Source organism: Vicugna pacos, unplaced genomic scaffold (assembly GCF_048564905.1).
Source record: "Vicugna pacos unplaced genomic scaffold, VicPac4 scaffold_18, whole genome shotgun sequence".
Lineage (NCBI taxonomy): Eukaryota > Metazoa > Chordata > Mammalia > Artiodactyla > Camelidae > Vicugna > Vicugna pacos.
The window spans coordinates 2318717-2339279 of record NW_027328739.1 but is presented as its reverse complement, the minus strand read 5'-3'; the positions used below and the strand labels follow the sequence as shown (position 1 = coordinate 2339279).

At 44.9% G+C, this 20563-nt stretch overlaps 1 protein-coding gene across 1 annotated transcript in view; it reads right to left on the bottom strand.

Annotated features, from left to right (window-relative positions):
• LOC140692858 (N-acetylated-alpha-linked acidic dipeptidase 2-like) overlaps positions 1 to 20563 on the bottom strand; it is a 60075-nt gene that overhangs the window by 26800 nt on the left and 12712 nt on the right. Inside the window, exons 11-15 of the mRNA XM_072957091.1 lie at positions 9639 to 9764; positions 5959 to 6002; positions 4919 to 5005; positions 2104 to 2254; positions 1239 to 1346 (exon numbers count right to left, since the gene is read on the bottom strand). The gene's annotated coding sequence lies outside the window, so the exon portion shown is untranslated. The remainder of the gene's footprint in view (positions 1 to 1238; positions 1347 to 2103; positions 2255 to 4918; positions 5006 to 5958; positions 6003 to 9638; positions 9765 to 20563) is intronic.

The following is a 20563-nucleotide window of genomic DNA, read 5'->3' as shown; positions in this document are numbered from 1 at the left end:
ATAAACACATTTCTATCAATAATTAATATAAATGTCAGTGGACAAAATGCTTTAATCAAAGGACATAGAGTGCAGAGTGGATAATAAAGCAAGTATCTACAATACGCTGTACAGAAGAGACCCACGTTAGGGAGAAGGACACACATAGATTGAAAGTGAGAGGATTGAAAAAGATATTCCACACAAATGGAAATGACCAGAAAGCAGGAATATCAACAGTGATTTCAAATAAAATAGACTTTAAAACAAAGATTATAAAGAAAGATTAAGAAGGATATTTTATAATGATTACAGGAGTCATAGATGAAGATATTTCACTCATTAACATATATGAACACAACATAGGAGCACCTAAATACATAACAGATAACAAGAAAATACTAACAGATAAAAAGGGAAAATTTGATCGGAACACAATCACAGTAGAAGACTTTAACAATCCATTAACATCACTGGACAGATATTCCATACATAAAATTAATAAGACAACATAGAAATTAAATGATACAATAGAACAATTTGTCTTGGGTAATATTTTCAGAACATTATATTTCCCTAAAATAGAACATACATTCTTCTCAAGTGCACATACCACATTTTCTAGGATAGATCATATACTTTGTCACAAAAGAAGTATTAACAATTTGAAGAAGATAGAAAATATTTGAAGCAACTTTTTCTGACCACAATACCATGAAACTAGAAATGAACTACAGAAAAATAAAGGAGAAATAAATGACAGTATGGAGGTTAAACAACATACTACTTTAAAAAAAAATGGGTGGATGATGAAATCAAAGAAGAAATAAAAAACACATTCAGACAAATGATGATGAAAACACAACCATACAGAATCTATGGGATCCAGAAAAGGCAGTGCTTAGAGGGAAGTTTATAGCGAGAGAATCAGGTCTACCTCAAAAACGAGGAACAACTGCAATAAACAATCAAACTTACCACCTAAAAGATTTAGAAAAAGAAGAGCAAAAATAACAAAAGTAAGCAGAAGGAAGGAAATAATAAAGATCAGGGAGGAAAAAAATAAAATAGAGATATAAGGAACATTTGAAAAAATCAAGCCAAGAGATGGTTTCTTGAAAGAGTAAACACAATTGACAAAATTATGTTCTATGCTGGAAATTGACACAACAATGCAAACTGAGTATAACTCAATAAAATAAAAATTAAAAAAATAAATATATTAACAAAAGAAAAAAGAAAAGGTAGTTTCTACTCACCAGACTGGAGGAGGGGACTGCAACCCATGCGGGGTCACACCCCATGGGAAAGCCTGGGGTCAGGATCGGAGGAGCAGGGTGCTGTGGACATGATCTGTCACAGGGTTTCTGCAGGAGGGGAGTGTGAGGCATGTGAGCAGGCTGAGGACTGGCCATTTGAGTAAGTTCATGGGCTCTGTGGTGGAGGGGCTCCCCCAAGTTTCTGGACTTGACTCTGGGTGAGTTGGGCAGGTGGACAGTGGCTCAGTGTGAGTCCAAGTCCAGTGGAGGAGGTAGTGAGTTAGATCTAGAAGGACTCCTTCTGGGGTGGGAGGGCCCACAAGGGAGGCAGGAGGCCAAGTCCAGGTGACTGAGAACAGGGTGTGTCCTGCACAGGGCTGCAGGGCAGATGAAAGCATCCAGTCTACAGAAGGTGGAAACACGGTCCATACAAGGGCTCAGCTCAGATGTCACCTCCTCAGAGGAGCCTTCTCTGCCTGCACAGTCTACAGGGACAGCCTCCTCCAAGCACATCTCCCCAGCAGACACCTTCTCCATTTCCTGCATAGCATTCAGGACACGGGCCCCTGCTCCGTACCCAGCCATGGTTCCGCTGCCCTGAGGAAAAGCCCTCACAGGAGCCATAAAGCCCTACACGACCTGGGCCCCACCTCTCTGTCTCCTCTGGCACCACTGTCTCCACCTGGCCCTCTTCTCCTCCACTCCTGCACTCCTGACTTCCCCCAGCCTTATGTGCTCTCCAGAGCACAGGTCCCTCCTAACATGCTGTGTGTGCTCACTGTGTCTAATCCACTGCATGCCTCCCACCCAGGTCAGTAACCAGCACACAGTAGGGCTCAGTAAGTAGAGTATGAATGACTCTTACCATGACTGCTGGGAAGGCTTTTGTCTGTGGCCTACAGTGATCACACACCCGTCACACAATCTCTGAGGTCCTACTGTGTTGGGTGGGTTCCAGATACCGGGCACAGCAGGTAGTGAAGCAGTCAGGTCTCCATCCACATGCAGCAGACAGCCTGGTGGGGGACACAGAGAAAATTAAGTAAAATATATACAATGTCCGGAGGTGATATGTTCCATGGAGAAAAATAAGGTCAGGGAGGACATTTGAGCAGATTCCTGGAGGTGTTTAAGAAGCAGGGGGAGAGAGAGCCTGGCTGAAAGAGCAGCCATCCCAAAGGCCCTAAGGGCAAAGTGGGATGTATGTGGAGGGTCTTAGTTATCCTTGTGAGTTCTTAGTCCTGCCTTGAGTATGTATGTTGCTTTCATTTGTAAACCTTGATTTCACCTTTATAGCAAATTAACCTGCATCATCAGTCTGCATAATTTAGTCAACTCTGTTTCAGGTGTTGTGGGCACAATGGCAGGCTAATTACTTGGGTTGGTAAAGAATTACCAGCGTCTGAGAAGGGTTTAGGAAAGTTCAATAGGGACACTGCTATAGGCAACATCAGGCCACACAGGCAAGAGGTGCCTACACGAGAGCCAATGTTGAGTGTGTGGGGTCTGTTATTGGGGGGGGGTGCTGTGCACACAAGGAGGAGGGGGCTGCATGATCAATTCATGCACAGGTACCTTGTTGGTTGTGAGATCTGTCAGGGGCTTCTCTGAACAAAAGGCTTTACCAATTTAATAAGGGAAGGATGTGAGTTCTCTCTTCCTGGGGCAATGAGGTTTCATAGGGTAAACACACAGCAAGAGAAGATGTTTTATAGCTTGTGGAAATGCAGGTGTGCAAAGGGTCCTGCAGTGGGGAGTGGGAGGTAAGGGGCCACTGGGCTCTAGGCACACAGAGAGCCCATGGGTGAGGGTGTATGACTCTGAAGAGTGCCTGCTGGCTTCACACCAGGGACTTTATGTGGAAAGAGGAGAATCTAGGTTATCGGCACGTGTCTACTCTGACCTCCCTAAGCCTAACTCTGTCAGGCACCAGGTGGCTATGAAATGAACATGAAGGTCCCCACCCTGAGGACCCCAATGAATGAACATCTTGATATCCTCAAGCCCCTTCCCCTGCACCACCGCCCCACCACATCTGGGTCTCAGGCTTTGACCCTGACATCAGTGGCATCTTCGTTCCCTACATCCAGCTCCTCTGGACATCTCTGTGATGAGCTGTTCCATGTCAGCAAGCCCCAAACTGAGCTCTGCCTTTACCCCATGTTTGCTTCCTTCCTGTGAAGCCCCTCGTGAAGGAGCCACCACTAGCAGGATCCTACAGCTCTGAGGCTCTGCCTTCCCCACCCCTCCGATGTCTCCCAGCCCATGATCCCCTATGGAGGTCCCTATTATCCTCTCCCTCCCACTTCATTCTTGGGATGCACACCAAATCCCTCTTCACAATCTCCCACAAGACAGGTCCAGGTCCACTTGGGGACACTGAGGTGACACAGGCGGATGTTGCTGGGAATGAAGAGCAGGATACTTTAGCAGAGGAGAGGAAAGGGCTCTAAATCCACCAGAACACACGCTAAAGTGGTGGCAAGACACCCATAAAGGGTGAGGCAGGCATCACACTGCAGCCCCGCCCTCTGCTCCCCAAGGGTGCCCTGTGTTTCCTGCTTTGGCCTAGGGGACTCCCCCCCTCACTCTCTGTTAGAGGGGTGCCCATCCATTCATTCACACCCTCATTAACCATGTACATGGGTCCTGCTCAATGCCAGGCCTCAGCTAGATGACAGCTCATCCTTGGGGACACAGCTCAGATCTTACCTCCTCCATGAAGCAGTTCTGGATTCCCACCCCCCCTGAAGCTCCTCTGGCCTCAATTGAGACCACTAGGGCTGTGACCACACTCTGATTACATCCCAAGTCTGTGATCTCTGTGAAAGCCCTGGGCCCAATGTAGAAAGAGACTCAGAAAAATGGGGCCAAAACGGGCTAAGAAAAATGTTACTAGTTCTCTATTACAGAGAAGGGCACTGAGCAGAGAGAGGGCAGTGTCCAACCAAAGCCACAGAGGAGGGTCTCAGTGAGCCCTCCCATGGCCCTGTTACTAGTTCTCTGTTACAGATGAGGACACTGAGCCACAGAGAGGGAGCAGAGCCCTGCTATAGCCTTGGCCCCACGACCTGTGTCCTTTATGACTAGCTCCATGCTGCCAGCAGGGGTGTGGGCCTGGAATGGACGTTGAAAGCAGCCTGACCCCCAGGCCCCCTTCATACACAAAGTCAGTCTCAGGAACACCCCTCAAGACCTACCCTATACCCCTGGGATTGGGACCTGATTGCTGTTCCTGGAAGCTGTCTGGGCTTCCCTGTGAATTGCCCCAGGAGGTGCTTGGGACAGCCACAGGGCCCCTGAGGCTTCCTGTTCCCAGCTGAGCAGCTCTGGTCCCCTTGACTGTCCCTGGCCCAGGCCTGATTACACAACGTTTTGGCCGGGTAGCCAGCTGTGGAGATGAGGAAATGGGGGCAACATGCAGATACACGCAGAGGTTCAGGTATTCACTCAACAATCACTGATTCAGGCTTTGCAGTGTGGCTGGCCTGGGCCCAGGCCTGGGTGTCCAGTAGTGAATACAGTCAACCCCTTGAGCCTTCTGGGAAAGCAGTCCTCAGAGAAACGGGCCCTCAGTGCAACCACCCTGCTCCCCATGAACAATCACACTGAGATGAGGCTGCGGCCATGGGTCCCAGTGGAGGATGAAGGGAGGAGGAAAACCCAGAATGGGCACTTACCATGAGCCTGGACACTGGAACCAGATGACCTGGGCTCTGTAATCTGGGGTGGTCACCTCAGCTGTTCTCTCTGCGCCTCAGTTACTTCTGCAGAAATGGGTGATAATGCCTGTCCCTGCCCCACAGATTTTCATGAGGAGTCAGTAAGCTTCTCTAAGGTGTGTAGGACAGTGCCTGGCTATGGGTCAGGATCCTGCTCACCTCACAAGAGTCTGTCCCACTTTAAAGATGATAAAGTCAAATCTAAGGGGGTTATGAGACCAGCCTGGGCTAGCCCCCTTCTCATGGTCTGCTGTCCATGTCTCCTGCTTTTACATCATACCTCTGCCCCCATATCCACCCAGCAAAGTAGGTGCTGAGAATCTGAGCAAATCAGAGTATGAATGGAGGCACACCCTCTCCCCATCTTGGGCACCTGGTGTGGTGGGCAGGTTGGGGATATCGGGCTCCTCCAGACTGTCCAGGAGGCCCAGCATGTCGGTCACCTCATTTCCACTCAACACGGAGTAGGTGTGTGGCCAAGGGCCAGAGGGCGCTGGAGTAACCCAGGGTGGGTGGATGCTAGGTAGGTGTGGGAGGCACAGAGTGGCCCCTGGAAGACAGTGCCCAGGCAGCCAAGGTGCAATGAATGAGGGTCCCCAAAAGGGGCAGAGGACAGAGTCCAGCCTGGACACCACCCCCTGCTGGACCCTGATCTGGGGTGAGAATTGGGACAAGCCAGTGCCCCTCTGGGACTCTACATCCAGCAAAGAGGTGAGGAAAAGTTAAGGAGACCGTGCTCCCTGTGTGAGGGCGCTGCTTCCAGGATCCTGGAGGTTCCATAGACCCTTGTGAAGTGGCTGCTGTTTGCAGCCCCATGTGGGCAGAAGAACTGAGGCAGGGAGGACAGAGTGACTCAGGACAGAGCTAGGATTCATCCAGGAGTGTGTGCTGAGCCTCTTGCTAAGAGCAGCCTCTGGGCATCATGGACTCAGGAAGTGTCTTGTCGTCCCTCTTAAGGCTCCTGGCATGTTAGGCAGGAAAGGTCCCAGTGCCCATACCTGGGCCTCTCTGGGTGATTCTGACATGTGGGATCATGATGGTCCTGAGAAAGGAGAGAGAATGTGGGCTGGGCGTCAGGTCTGCATCAGACCCTAATGATGCCCCTAATGTTGTGTGACTTGGAAACTCCCTGACCTCTCTGTGCCTGGCTTTCCAGCCCTGACTCAGAGGACTGCTGTGATTGGCACACGGTAGGACCTCAATCAGAGGAAAAAGCCAGCCCTTCCCCAGGAACCTCTCCTCTTACATTCCCAAAGCTAAGCCCATGTTCCACACATCACCAGAGCTGAAACTTGACAAACAGGGCAAGTGAAATCCAGCAACTCCTCCCTCCTGCCTGAGGCCCTTCCCTCCTCAGTGACAGTGGCTCTGAGCAGGTCTCTGCATCCCAGAAGTCTGAACTGAGCCTTGTGACCTGGAGGAGTCCCTGTTCCACACAACTTTGTTTCCAGGTCCTTCCAACAAGACACAAGATCACCTGGTCAGTGTCTTAGCTACAAGGTCCTCCCTTTGCAAATTGCCCCATCACACCCGGGCTAGATGATGTGAGTTCCAGAGCACATGACAATCCAAATGATGACTTCAGGGAAACATCCCTGCCCACACTGCACTCTTCAGAGCCCACCTTCTAAACTAAGGGGTAGTGACCCACGGTTGTGCACACTTTTATCAGAACACAGCCCTCACCCACCCACCATTGGAAACACGTGAGAAGCAGAGATTCCCAAGTGCCTGGACCCCTGTCATCCAGAAAGCAGAGGGTAGGATAACAGACAGAAGGGGAGAAAGTACTTTCAGACTATATATCTGATAAGGGGTTAACACCCAAAACATATAAAAAACTCTTACAATTCAACAGCAAAAAACAAGCAATCTGATTTAAAAAGTGGGCAGAGGAACTGAATAGACATTTTTCCAAAGAAGGCACACAGATGTCTATCAGGTACATGAAAAGGTGCTCAACATCACTCACCATCAGGGAAATGCAAATCAAAACCCCAGTGAGATACCCCCTCTCACCTGTCAGGGTGGGTGTCATCAAAATACAAGAGATAACAAGTGATGGTGGTGGTGTGAAGTAAAGGGAAACTTGTGCAATGTTGGTGGGAATGTAAATTGGTGCTATCACTCGGGAAAAGAGTAAGAAGGCTCCCCCAAAATTTAAAATTAGAACTTCCATATGATCCAGCAAGTCCACTGCAGGAAATATATCCAAAGGAAATGAAATCACTATGTCAATGAGACAACTGCACCCTCATGTTCACTGTATCATTATTTACAATAACCAAGATATGTAAACAACCTAAGTGTCCATCAGCAGATGAATGGGTACAGAAAACGTGATGCATATATATGTATATAAAATGGAATCTTATTCAGACATTAAAAAAGTGAAATACTGCCATTTGTGACAACTTGGGTGGACCTTCAGGGTATTATGCTAAGTGAAATAAATAAGACAGAAAGACAAATACCTATGATCTCATTTATATGTGGAATCTACAAAATAAACCGAAACACATAGAAACAGAGATCAGGTTGGTGGTTGCCAGAGGTGAGTCAGGGGGTGATTGAAATTCGGGAAGATAATCAAAATGTACAAACTTCCAGTTAGAAGATAAACAAGTCCTGGGGACATAATGTACTGCAAGGTGACTGTAGTTAACAGCACTGCGTTGTGCATTTGTTAGTTAAGAGAGTACCTCTTAAAATTTCTCATCACAAGGAAAATAGTGTGTCACTATGGGTGATGACAGACGTCAAGTAAAGTTAATGAACTGATCATTTCACAATATGCACATGTAACAAGTCATTATGCTGCACACCTAAAGCCAACAAAGTTATGTGAAAATTGTATCTCAGGAATACTTATGTCAGGAAGCGGGGGTGCGAGCCTGGACTACCTACTGCAGGAGCTGCCTTTGCCCTCCAACAGCAGAGGGTGGTAGTTGTGACAGAGACTGTAGGTCCCTCAAAGCCTAGAATGTTTACTGTCTGGACCTTCACAGGGAACGAGTGCAGACCCTGCCCTGGAAGACAGTGGTCATGGCAGCAACAAAGGCCTGCCTGTATGCAGGCTCAGCCCAGACAGCTCCTGTGCTCTGCTGTCACCGCATTTACTTCCCTCCACACCCTCAGAGGGAGAGGCTTCAAAGTTCTCATTTTACACGTGAGAAAACTGAGGCTGATTTGCTCTGAATTATTGACAAAGTGGTGGGGGAAGCTTTGAATTCCAGTGTTCTGATTTCAAAGCCACATCTCAGTCCTGATTTTTAGAAGTTGGAGGTCCAGGCACTGGGGATCCTCCACCTTCCTCACTTGTAGTCGTACTCCAGGGCTGCCACTCCCAAGGCGTCTGGGTGAACACATTTAATCCGCTTACTCTGCACCAGCTGAGCCCTTGGCTGCCAGTCTGTGGTCACTGCCTGAAACCAGCTGAGGTTTTACAAGTGAACCATCACCCCCTGCCAGCCCACCTGCCCTGCCATGTGGAGAAGACCCCTCCTAGCCTGGACATTCTAAACCCTTAGCTCGCACATTTGCACAACTGCATCAAAAGGACCCTACTCCCTGTGTGGAGATATCGACAAGGGGAAGGGAGAGGAGTTTGGGGTGGCCGCTTACTGTGAAGGTGACACATGACAGGGACATGTTCATGTCCATAATGGCACTCAATTTGAAGCTTAGAACATGGTCACAGCGAGGGGTAAAAGCTGAGAGGCTACAAGGCTGCCTAGAAAGAGGCTTGACTATTGAATTGTAAATGTGTAATTTAATTTAAAAATTATCCCCCTGGGTGATAAGAATTTGCCCCTAAGGCCAGAATTGGCCACCTGACCCCTGGGAACCCCTCAATTCCAGGATGTAATCATCTGAGCATGGAGGGGGCTTAAATTGGAGTGCTGTCCTCTCAGTCATGGTGCACCTGCCCACGTGTGCACCCATGATCTGCAGTGCTCACACATCAAGGAGGTCCAGGTCATAAGGAAGGGATGACAGACTGTGAGGTCACACGTGTGCCCCTGCAGGGGTGAATGTTGTATAGAGAAGAGCCCCCCACTCTCACCTCCAGGAGGGGTGATGGAGGGAACAGGACTCCTGAGCCCCGAGGCTTAGCAAGCATCCTGGCTGAGGGTGGGGAGGCTGACCACTCCGAAGTCATAGGTCAGATGGTAGATTGGGGTCCCACCCCCACATCTCACCAGTGAGAACGTCTAGTCTGTTTTCTCTGTAAACTGGAACCCAGTCACCCTCACCCTCAGAACTGGGGGCAGCCTGTGTAAATTACTACACAAAGCCCTGGGCTGTTTCAGGTGCCCGGGGGTGTCCAGCCCCCCCTAGGCCTGGCAGGTGGGAGAGGAGAGTTGTGGGTTAGCAGGTGTGACAGCAGAGCTGAGACTTGGCTGAGTGCATGCACTCTAATATCCAGGAACTGGGAGCTACCAGTAGCAAATCTGTTCACTGAGGCCATGTGTACTCTCCCTTGTCATTTACAATCCCCTGTTTGAACAGAGGCCTCTGGAGTCTATTTGCCACATTGTTGCCTGTCACCTCACTGTTGCAGTTCCAGGGTCTCCATTTAGCCAGCTTGAAGGAATAGTCAAACTTTTTCTTAAAACCAGTGACAGAAAACCAAAGTGGCTTTAAGAAGCAAACAGGGCAGGAGAGAATGACTTACCTAACTGAGACGTCCACAGGCAGATAGCTTCAGGCAGGTCTGTACCTGGTGCTCAGTGACATCAACAAAAGTCATCCTTCCCCACCTCTGGGCTCTGCCACTGGTGTCATCTTCACATGGCTCTGCCTTTATAAAGCAAGATAGTCACCAACTGCCACAGGCTGACATCACCACCCCTCAACTCCCAACTGAAATAGAACTTCTCTGCTCCCAGGATTCCAGCAACTAGGCCTGACCTCCGTGGAGCCTGATTGGGCTGGTGCCCAGCCTTGAGCCAATCACAGTGGCCAGGGAGGATGGAAAATGCTGATCGGCCAGATCAAGGCCATGTGACCATCCTCTTCAGGAAACCTGTGAGCTCTTCACCTGTTTCCAGCTTGGGAGAGTGTGATGTCTCCCAGAGGATTCTGCTTCTAGCACAACCTGCTGGTGGCACAATGAGCTGGAATGAGCCTGTCTGCTTGGTGACAAGTGACAGGTCACTTAGTGGTTCCTTGCTCCGGGGAGGGAGGCATGTCCACACAGTATTGGGGCTTCAGAGCCAGAATGTAGTAGAAAAGCCTCCTGGTCTCCCAAAAGGTGGGAAAGTGAGCAGTGACACTGGAAAGGCACTCCTCTCTGTGGCCCTTGGCTTTCTCCTTGTTACAGTGGAGAGTGCAGTGCTGCCCCTGACAGCCCACTTCCCTGCTTGGAGGCCTTTGCAACAGGTGGAGAGTGCTTGGAAAAGCCCATTTATTCTGAGGAACTGTTATTGCTCCTGGTGGGATTATTTTCATGTCACTTGTGAGGTGGGCCCTGAGGGGTCCCTGATCTGGGGGCACAGACACCCACAGAAACTTGGCCCAGTATTGCTGTTCATTCAACAATGTCTTACCAAGCACCTACTGTGTGCCAGATTCCCAGGTTAGAGCAGTGATGTTGACAGCACAGGTCCCTGCCTCACCTCATCTCTGCATCCCAGGTGGGGTCACCAGAGTGGGAGTTCAGGAAGCAGAGGATGTGGCCGAAGCCTTGTGGGAACCCCTGGGTTTTTCTCTGTGCTGAGGACCCAAGCAGCACACCGGTTGTGGGACTCAGTACCCGCAGGACCCAGCATTGATGGGTAAAGGAGAGGGGCATTTCTACAAGCCCATCCTCACTAACCCCAGGCTCTGGAGGGCAGCTCCAGTCTGCTCAAACCCAGGGGGCATCTTCCTCCATCCTGATCACCCTCTGGTATTACTCCCCGCTCAGATGCAATTTTCCCTGTGATAGCTACACTCAGAATATGTGTTTGTTTCTCTCCCATGTGGTTAAGTGGACTTCACATGCATGATAGCGATGGAGTGGCTAAGCCTCTGGGCAGATTGCTGGGTGACCCGTGGAACTTGCTGCACATGGTGAGCTCCCTTCTGTCAACCAATGGGCCAGGCCCCACCACTGTTCTGTCTGTTCTACCTCACTTAATCTGCACAGACACTCTGTGCGGGACATCCTGTTATCCCCCATCTCTGCTAACCGTGGGTGGACAAAGCTTGGGTTTGAGAAAGTTGCCCAGGTCACATGGTTGACAAGTGCGGAGCTGGGGATTTGCACCCTGGTCCCAGGAGTCTGGATCATGGAAAGGGCTGGGTGGGGCAGCTTATTGCAAAGGGAAGTCCTGCCCAAGCCCCTCCCATGAGAGCCCACCCAACAGCACATCTAGGAGAGTCAGCATTTCCTGGACCAGATGGACAGAACCTCAAAACTTCTTTGCAGATAGTTTCCATGTTCTTTTGCAAGCACAGAAAGGCCGCAGACCAGGGAAGGATAAGGCCAAGAGTGTTTTCACTGGGGAGAGTGAAGGACAAGTGTGAAGACACACAGCACTCCCAGCAGCCCTCTCGGCAGAGCCTGCCACTGGGTGAGCAGCTACCGTGACTACCTACCATAACCCTGTGAGGTTCATGCCTGTACAACTCTGCCTGTGAGAAGAGCAAAGTGAAGCTCAGAGAGGTGTGGGGACATTCCAAAAAGAAACAGATAAGGTGGGATCATCACCACCATGCTGTGCAGGTGTCACACTGTCACACTGCTCATGCATGGCCTGCTGGGAGTAGTGAAGGCCTGATAGGAGCACAGGAACACTGTGGTGAAGGTGACGTTTCTACCTGGGACAGCTGGTACCGGGGACTCTAGCTGGTTCTTCATTGTGCCTGCTTTGAGTGTCAGCGTGTTGCAGCCTCATGTAGGGGAAGGGCTGTCTCCTTTCCACACCGGTGCAAAAGGAAGAGCATGTACACACTGGCATCACCATAGACCACCGGCAGGATCAGGATCTGGAGCTCAGAGCAGAAACTGCCAGCACCTCAGGAACTGGTGCAAGAGGAGGACCTGAGTGCCCCCTGAAATATTTCTAGTTTTAAAAACATACTTCATTAGGGGGAAGTGATAAACAGTTGATCCCTTCAAAATATTCTGTTATCCAAGGAACAATAGCACCTCAGCATTGTAAGAGGTTTAACTCAGTCATCAATAACCATCACTATAGGTATGAGAAAACAGAGTGTTAGGAGTTACAAAAGGGTCTCAAGATCATGCAGGTCAGAACTGAGAACCATCCAAAGCATGTGCTGCATGATAGCCTCTCTAAGCTACCTGAGGCTTGGTCTGCTCCTGACACAGGGCAGATGGTTCTGAGAAAACCACACTCCTCAGGGGACCCCAGGGAGTTGACAGAGTTGAGTTTGGGTTCCTGGTCATCTTCTAAGTCTGGAATTTTGAGATTCTTCTGCACCTGTCCTTCCTCCAGAACAGAATCTGATTCAGGCGGGATTCCAAGGACTGAGGCATGTGCCAGGCAAGAGAGCAGGCATGGCTGGATGAGAGCATCACCAGTGCCATTAAAAAAGAGGCCAGGGCACTGAGATTTCCATTGATTTAGCATCATGGCTGGGAGGGGTCATGTGTTCTACAGTGAGTTCCGAGTATCCTGCACCGCCCTCGAGGACCTGCAGGGGGCGAACGAAGCCAGCGTGTCTTAGGTGGCGGTGCGCATGCGCAGTCCGCATCAGCAGCCAGCGTCTTCCCTGGGGGCGGAGCTTGCTTTCCTCAGGCCTGAGAGGACGGCGCCAAGGAGGCTCCGGGACAGCGCTGCCTGCGTGTCTGAGGGAGGATGCTCCCCACTCTCTGTCTGAAGTTACGCCGGTTTCCCACGGCCTGAGCCCGCTTCCTGCCGGGGTGTGTGTGGACCTGACCGAGCTGGGGCCCCGGCCAGCAGGGCAGGAGGGGACGTGTGCGCTGGCGGGCCCGCTTCGACTATTCTCCTCGCTCGCCGGGAGCGGGTGAGTGTCCGTGTCCATCGGGGCCGCTGGGGTGTCCGCGCCCCTGGTCCTCACCGCCCGGGTCCCCCCTTCCCCCGTGTGATCGTAGGTGTGTACACCGCGGGTCAGGAGCGGGGATGCGGGTGTGAGTGTCCGTGTCCATCCGGGCCGCGGGGGTGTCCGCTCCCCTGGTCCTCACCGCCCGGGTCCCCCCTTTCTCCGTGTGAACGGAGGTGTGTACACCAAGGGTCAGGAGCGGGGACGCGGGTGTAATGGGAAAGGGGCTGAGAAAGTACTGAGAGTTAAAGAGAAGTATGTAAAATTACATTATATTAATTTTTATATTTTAAGTGTGTCAAAGTCAGAGTTTATCATGCTTTTACTTTCTTGTCTTTAAAGGAATGCAATCATTTAGTTTATACTTAAAATATGCTTCTCAGCTTATCTCATTTTCAAGTCAAAATACTGCCACGGTTGACATTTTCTCATAATACAGTGACAATCTTAAACATGTGTGAATATAAACTCATTGAAAAAATCTTGCAGTATTCCATGGTGAGTTGTCTTCTTAAAAATAATATCCAGGCCATTGCTAAATTATTACAAAAATATAAATTTTTTGAAGCACTTTTAGAAGTTCCACACACAGTGGTATTTTTAAAACACCAACCACTGCATAGTGCTTAAGATCATTTAAGATGAAATATATTCAGACCTAAAACTTTAGAATACTCAAAAGGCAGGGTAATGGCTGCTTTTTCATTGCAAATACACTTTTTTCTTCATAAGTGCAAAATACGAAGGTATTCAGCTAAATTTTGTATATCTTAATTCAAAAGGTGAAATTAGAATATAATCTCCTTATTTTTTATTTTAAGGCTATTTCCCATAAAAATTGGTATTTTTATCTGTAGGACCTTAATTGTCTATTCATTTGTTTTTTTCTTTTCGTTTATTTTCTTTAACAGAGAGTGCATTCTTGTGTCTTGTTAGAGTTTTTAATTCTCCTAACTTATTCCAAGACTTTCTGACACTGATAGTAAATAATGGGAAAGGCCTTATAGTAACTGCATCTTTTCATGTAGTCAGGATTTTTTTTTTTTTTTGGATAACTTTTTTTTACAATTTCCACTTGGTTCACAATATTATCCCATTATGACAACTCAATAAAAAATTGTAATCTGTTTACACCAAGACACTTATGTCAGCACAGTGCTTTTGCTGATATGATTTTACATTAGATTATAATATAATATTTGATTTGATTTACATATAGACTAATACCTATTTTATATATTTACACACATATATGAATATCTGCTAAATGTCATTAATTTGCATGGGGTGGTAGCTGATAACATGTGATCTTTCTGACCATTGGCTATTCTTATGTGTGTCTAACGTACTTCTTAGAACAGATACTAGAACATCACACCTCTCATTATACAGTATTTTAAAGGTTATATTTTATTTTATTTATTTTTAAACATTTTTTATTGAGTAAGAGTCATTTTACAATGTTATGACAAATTCCAGTGTAGAGCACAATTTTTCAGTTATACATGAACGTACATATATTCATTGTCACTTTTTTTTTTTGCTGTGAGTTACCACAAGATCTTGCATATATTTAAGATTCCACACATGAGTGATCTCACATGGTATTTCTCTTTCTCTTTCTGTATTGCTCCACCATGAATAACATTCTTCAGGAGCATCCATATCTCTGCAAATGGCGTTATGTAGTCAGTTTTTGTGGCTGAATAGTATCCCATCATATAAATATCCCACATCTTTATCCAGTCATCTGTTGATGGACATTTTAGGCTGTTTCCATGCCTTAGCTGTTGTAAATAGTGTAGAAAAATCAGCTGAAAACCTTATGGGGGTTCCCTTGTAACTCACTCTTTGTTTTTCTCTTGCTACCTTTAGGATCATTTCTTTATCCTTGAATCTGGCTATCTTGATTAGGATATGCCTTGGTGTGGGTCTGTTTCGGTTCTTCCTGCTTGGGACCCTCTGAGCCTCCTGTGCTTGGATATGATTCCTTCTTTAGGTTTGGGAAATTTTCAGTCATGAGTCCTTCCCATACCTTTTCAATCCGCTTTGTTCTTTTTCCCCTTCTGGAACTCCTATTATGCATACATTGGCACAGTTTATATTACCCCATAGGTCCCGTATATTGTTTTGTTTTTCATTTGTTTTTCTCTCAGCTGTTCTGATTGGGTGCTTTCTGTTGTCCTGTCTTCTAGGTCACTTATTTATTCTTCTGTATTTTCTTGTCTGCTTTGCACAGCCTTTAGGTCAGCTCTCATCTCAGCCAATGAGTTTACTAACCCTACCTAGTTCTTCTTTATAGTTTCTATTTAATTTTTGATACATTTTATATACCTAAACACTATTTCTTTTAGTTCCTTCAGTACTTTGATCACTCTTTCTTGAAATCTTGATCTAATAGACCATCAATGTCTATTTCTTTGTTCATGCTTTCAGGGGATTTCTCTTGATCTTTTCATTGGGAGTGGTTTCTCTGCTTCTTCACATTGCTCATATCTCTCTGGCACCGTGGCTTAAGGAGTAGCAGTTACCTACTTATCCTGGAGATGGTGTGCCCTTAATGATTTTATCGAGAGGTCTTTGTGTCTTTGCCCTGCTTCATGAACTCAGCTTGCTGTTTCATAGGCCTTCTGTTGGCACCCTCATCTGTGCTGCTCTCAGTGGCTGTTGGCCAGCAGATTGTGCCCCCTCCTAACACTAGGTCAGGAGCTGAACTCTTATCCAGTGGGTGGGCAGGTCACTCCCCCTCCTGATGCCACAGTCAGATGCTGTGCTTAGGGGGAAGCAGGTGGGCAGATCACACCCTGTCCCAGCACTGTGGTCAGGTGCTGTGTTCCTGCCAGGAAGGTGGGTGGCTGCCCACCTGCCCTCTCCTGGTGCTGGTCGCTCCGCTGCTCTGTGCAGCTGCCTGCTCTGCCTCGGGTAGGCGGTCTGTAGGTGGGCTCAGGGAAGACCACGGAACAGCCCCGCCTACGCTCTGTGCCAAATCTGAGCTCCTTGTTTCCCTTGGCGGCACAAGTTCTCTGAGGTGTCAGGGTAGAAAAATCCTCTCTGCCTCAGGCTATAAACAAGTCTCAGTCCTGCCTAAAAGGTTGTGGGGCCCCCACGTGCAGATTCAGGTCTCAGCCCTGCCCCCGCCCGGGCAATATGCACAGGAGGAGATGGTAGCTGTGGCTGAGCCCTGCCTCTCTTCTTGCGAGATGTGCCAGTAATGGCACAGGTCTGAGGAGACAAAGGCTTCAGCACCCCTCCCCCTAGGGCACATGCCTGCTTATAGTTTTGTTTACCTTCTGATTTAAAATTTACCTGACAATGAAATGTATAAATTAGGCTTTTGAGGTTCATCCTTGTATCAGTAGTTGATTCTTTTTTATTGTTGAATTGTATTCCATTGTTTGAATATACTATCATTTGTTTTATCCATTCTCCTACTGATAAATACTTAGGCTTTGGATATCTTTTTTTGCAAGCAAACATTTTTTTTAAAAAATGCAAATATAATATACATGCTTACATGTGAACATATCTTAAGTATACAGCTCAGTGATTTTTCACAAAGTAAACACATCTATGTAACCTTCATCCAGTCAAGAAACAGAACATTGCTGTTCCACTTTGGGTTTCTTCCCAGATACTATGGCACCCCTTTGATGGATTCACCATCCTAAATTCAGCCACCATGGATTGGTTTTTTTGCTTTTGAAATTTTTAGTCCCGTACATTCCACTCAACATTATGTAAGATTCATCCACTAGTGTTTTCTGTAAACTAGTATATTTATTTTTATTGCTTTAAAGTATACAACTTGTATGCATGTGCCACCACTTATGGTTATGTATTTATTGTTGACAGGTGTTTGGGTCATTTTCTATTTGGGGCTATAACAAATAGTGATTATGAGAATTTTCTGGATGTCCTTTTGTGCTCTGATGTAGAAGCTTCTGAAGGGTACACAGGGAGTGTGTGTGTGTGTATGTATGTATATATGTGTGTGTGTACATATATACACATATATATATATATATAACTTTCAAAAAGCCTATTTTCAAAGTATTTGTAAGAATTTATATTCCCACTGGCCATGTGTAAGAGTCCCCATTGCATGTTGCCCTCACCAATGCTTCATATCACTTAACAACTAACTATTCTAGTGGATGTCTAATGGTGTTCCAAGTGTGGTTTTAGTATGTATTTTTATTATTACTAAAGAGGTCAGCCCCTTTTCATAGCTTATTTGGATTTTTTTTTTTTTATGAAGCACCTGTTCAATTTTTTTGCACATTTTAATATTGAGGTTTTGCTTTTTTCCCCACTGGTTTTTGTTCTCTATTTGCCCTAGAGATAAGTCTTTTGTTGGATATAGGTATAGAAAATATATTTTCCCACCATGTGGCTTTTCACTTTCTTAATGGTATCTGTTGATAAAAATAATTCTGAATTTTACTGAAGTCCAACTTAAAATTCTTCTTTTATGTTTAGTGCTGTGACCTATTTAAAAACTCTGCCATTTCAAAGACATTAAAATATCTCCTACACTATTTTCTAGATGCTTTATTTTGGTGGAGGATTAGGTTATTTATTTTAATGGAGGTGCTGGGAATTGAACCCAAGACCTTATGCATGCTAAGCACACATTCCACCTGAGCTTTACCCTCCCCCAGATGCTGTGCTTTATGTTTCAAATTTATTAGATTTATAATCTATCTAAAATTACTGTTCATGTATGGTACAGGGTTTAATTCAATACTGTTCCATTGGTCTATATGTCTAACTTTAGGTAGTTATCACATAGACTTAATATTGTTTTATAATAAGTTCTTTAACATTGTTCTTTAATATCAGCTTGGCTATTGTTGGCTCTTCAAGCTTCTGTATGTATTTAGAATCAGCTTGTCAAGTTCTACAAAAAAACAGTAACAGCAATTAAGTTTTGGGGATTTTGATGTGCACATATAAATCTTTGAATCAGTTGAAGGGGAACTGACATCTTTAAAATGTTGAGCCCTCCAATCCATAAATTTGGATTACTTCCCCTATACTTGTTTTTATCACTGCTGTAACAAATTATCACAAATTTTGCAGCTTAAAGCAACACAAACATTATTTTATGGTTCTTTAGGTCAAGTCAGGAACAGGTATCACTTGGCTAAAAATCAAGATGTCAGCAGGGCTGTATGCCCTTCTGTAAGTCAAAGGAAGAATATATTTCCTTCTCTTCTCCGGCTTCTAGAGTTCACCCACATTTCTTTACCCATGGCCCTTCCTCTATCTTCAAAGCTAACAGCTTTACAGCTTTCTAATCCTTCTTCCAAAGTCATATCTTTCTGACCACATCTGGGAAAGATTTTCAATTTTTAAGGACTCCTGTTGTTAGACTAGGCCCATGTAGATAATCCAGGCTAATCTCCCTGTCTCAGAGTCCTTAACCTGATACATCTGCAAAATACCCTTTGCCATGTAAAATAACATATTCACAGATTTCAGGATTAGAACATGGATATAGGTAGGGGCCAGTGTGGTGCACTATTCTGTTTATCAAACTGTTTAACATTTCACGCTTTCTGACAAACGTACAAGATAGAAGATCCTGATCATGTTTAGAATGCTTCCTCTGCAAAATATTGGGCACTGAGTTTATTTGAAAGGACTGAAAATAATATTACCACAGGAATGGTTTCCTAATTCTACTGACATTTACTTACTTTATACTTAAATACCCAAAATGGTCAGCCAGGAGTGGGATCTTGGCAAATAAAATAAAAGTATAATTCAAGCTTTTATCACTGAATTTATTAGCTAATTCTATTTTAGAAACAGACAGAAAATAAAACAATTTAGAGTAAGTCTGCTTAATTATATATTAAGTGAACATAAAGTTTTAAAAGCATGTCTGAATATGGGATAAAGTGAGCATCATAAAATGTAATGTTAATATTTAGTACCTGCAAATCTCAAACTCCCAAGTCATAAACAAGTTCATACTGTATAGCACAGGAAACTATATCCAATACTATTTTGTAGTAACTTATGGTGAAAAAGAGTATGAAAATGAATATATGTATGTTCATGTATGACTGAAGCATTGTACTGCACACCAGAAATTGACACAACATTGTAAACTGACTACATATATATATATATATATTTGAAAGGACTGAAAGGACTATATATACCAAGAAAAAAATTAGATTGCTAACCAACAAAAAATCTGTCAGTAATATAATGCTAGAAACACTGAGACACAAAAGAAAATTTCAGGCATACATCTGTTTATAGAGTCATAGAAAAAATAGTGCCTATGCAAGTCCCTGATAAGCATGAGAAAATAGGAAAGGCAATATAAAGTTCAAAATGCTTTGCTATGTAAGAGCTGCAAGATGACTCAGACACAAACTTAAGTGGTCAAAATGTCTATATAATTAATGATAATTTAAAGTAATTGAGGGCATCATTTTAAATGAGATAAAAATAGCTGCTCAATTTTCATATTACTAACCAAGTCATTTCTGTTTATAGTAGGTTTATATTATTTTTATATGTATTTATATTTTATAAAGACATCAAATTAGATCCTGGCTGATAACTGACAGTGGAGCAACTGAGTGATTTAAATGGGCATCATAGGCTTATCAGATTTCATATGCTTTAAATATACATTAGTTATTAGCTGTCAGGAAGAGTTCAATTTTCATTTATTCTAACACAGCTGTGCCACAGGCATGTTACTCTATTTACAATGGAGGATCACGATAGATATAAAGATATCAAGCCTTATTGATCTTCATAGGGGTGCTTTTATAAGAAAAGGAGAATAAAATAAGGAAAATCTAAAATACTACTTTTTTTATAGTGTTCTAACAGTTTTATCTTTTATTTTTTTACTGAGTTATAGTCCATTTACAATGTGTCAGTTTCTGGTGTACAGCACAATTTTTCAGTCCTTTATGAATATACGTATATTTATTTTCATATTTTTTCACCATGAGCTACTACAAAATCTTGAATATATCTCCCTGTGCTGTACAGTATAAGCTTGTTTATCTATTCTATATATACTTGTCAGTATTTACAAATCTTGAACTTCCAGTCTGTCCCTACTCACACCCCTCCCCCCTGTAAAATACTACTAAATCAACATATATTTTTGAAGAACTATGAAAAATGGGAAACTATAAGTTGTTTCTTTAAATTGGAGCAAAGAGAACTACTTTAACTGGGAAAATACTTAAAATCTGGCAAGTTTTATGATTTCATGTTCACCCCTGACAGCTTTTCTTTCCTCCTTTCTCCTTCAATCTTTATTGGACCTTCTAAAGAATTAAATTACAAAAAAGAAAAAAAGAAAGAAAGAAAATTAAGAAACAGTTCTGCATCTAAAATAACCTCCTAACTGGAAAGATGGTATACTTTGTGAAAAATTTACAGCTGCCAACTTATGATCTATGTCTCTGTCCACACTGCCTTACTTGTTAGGAAGGGTCTTAAAAAAAGTAAAGAAAAATAGCAAATTATAATGGCTTTTACATTTTAAATTCTTTTCTATGTGTCTACAATCTGCTCTATCATGAGTTATTAAGATAAACATTA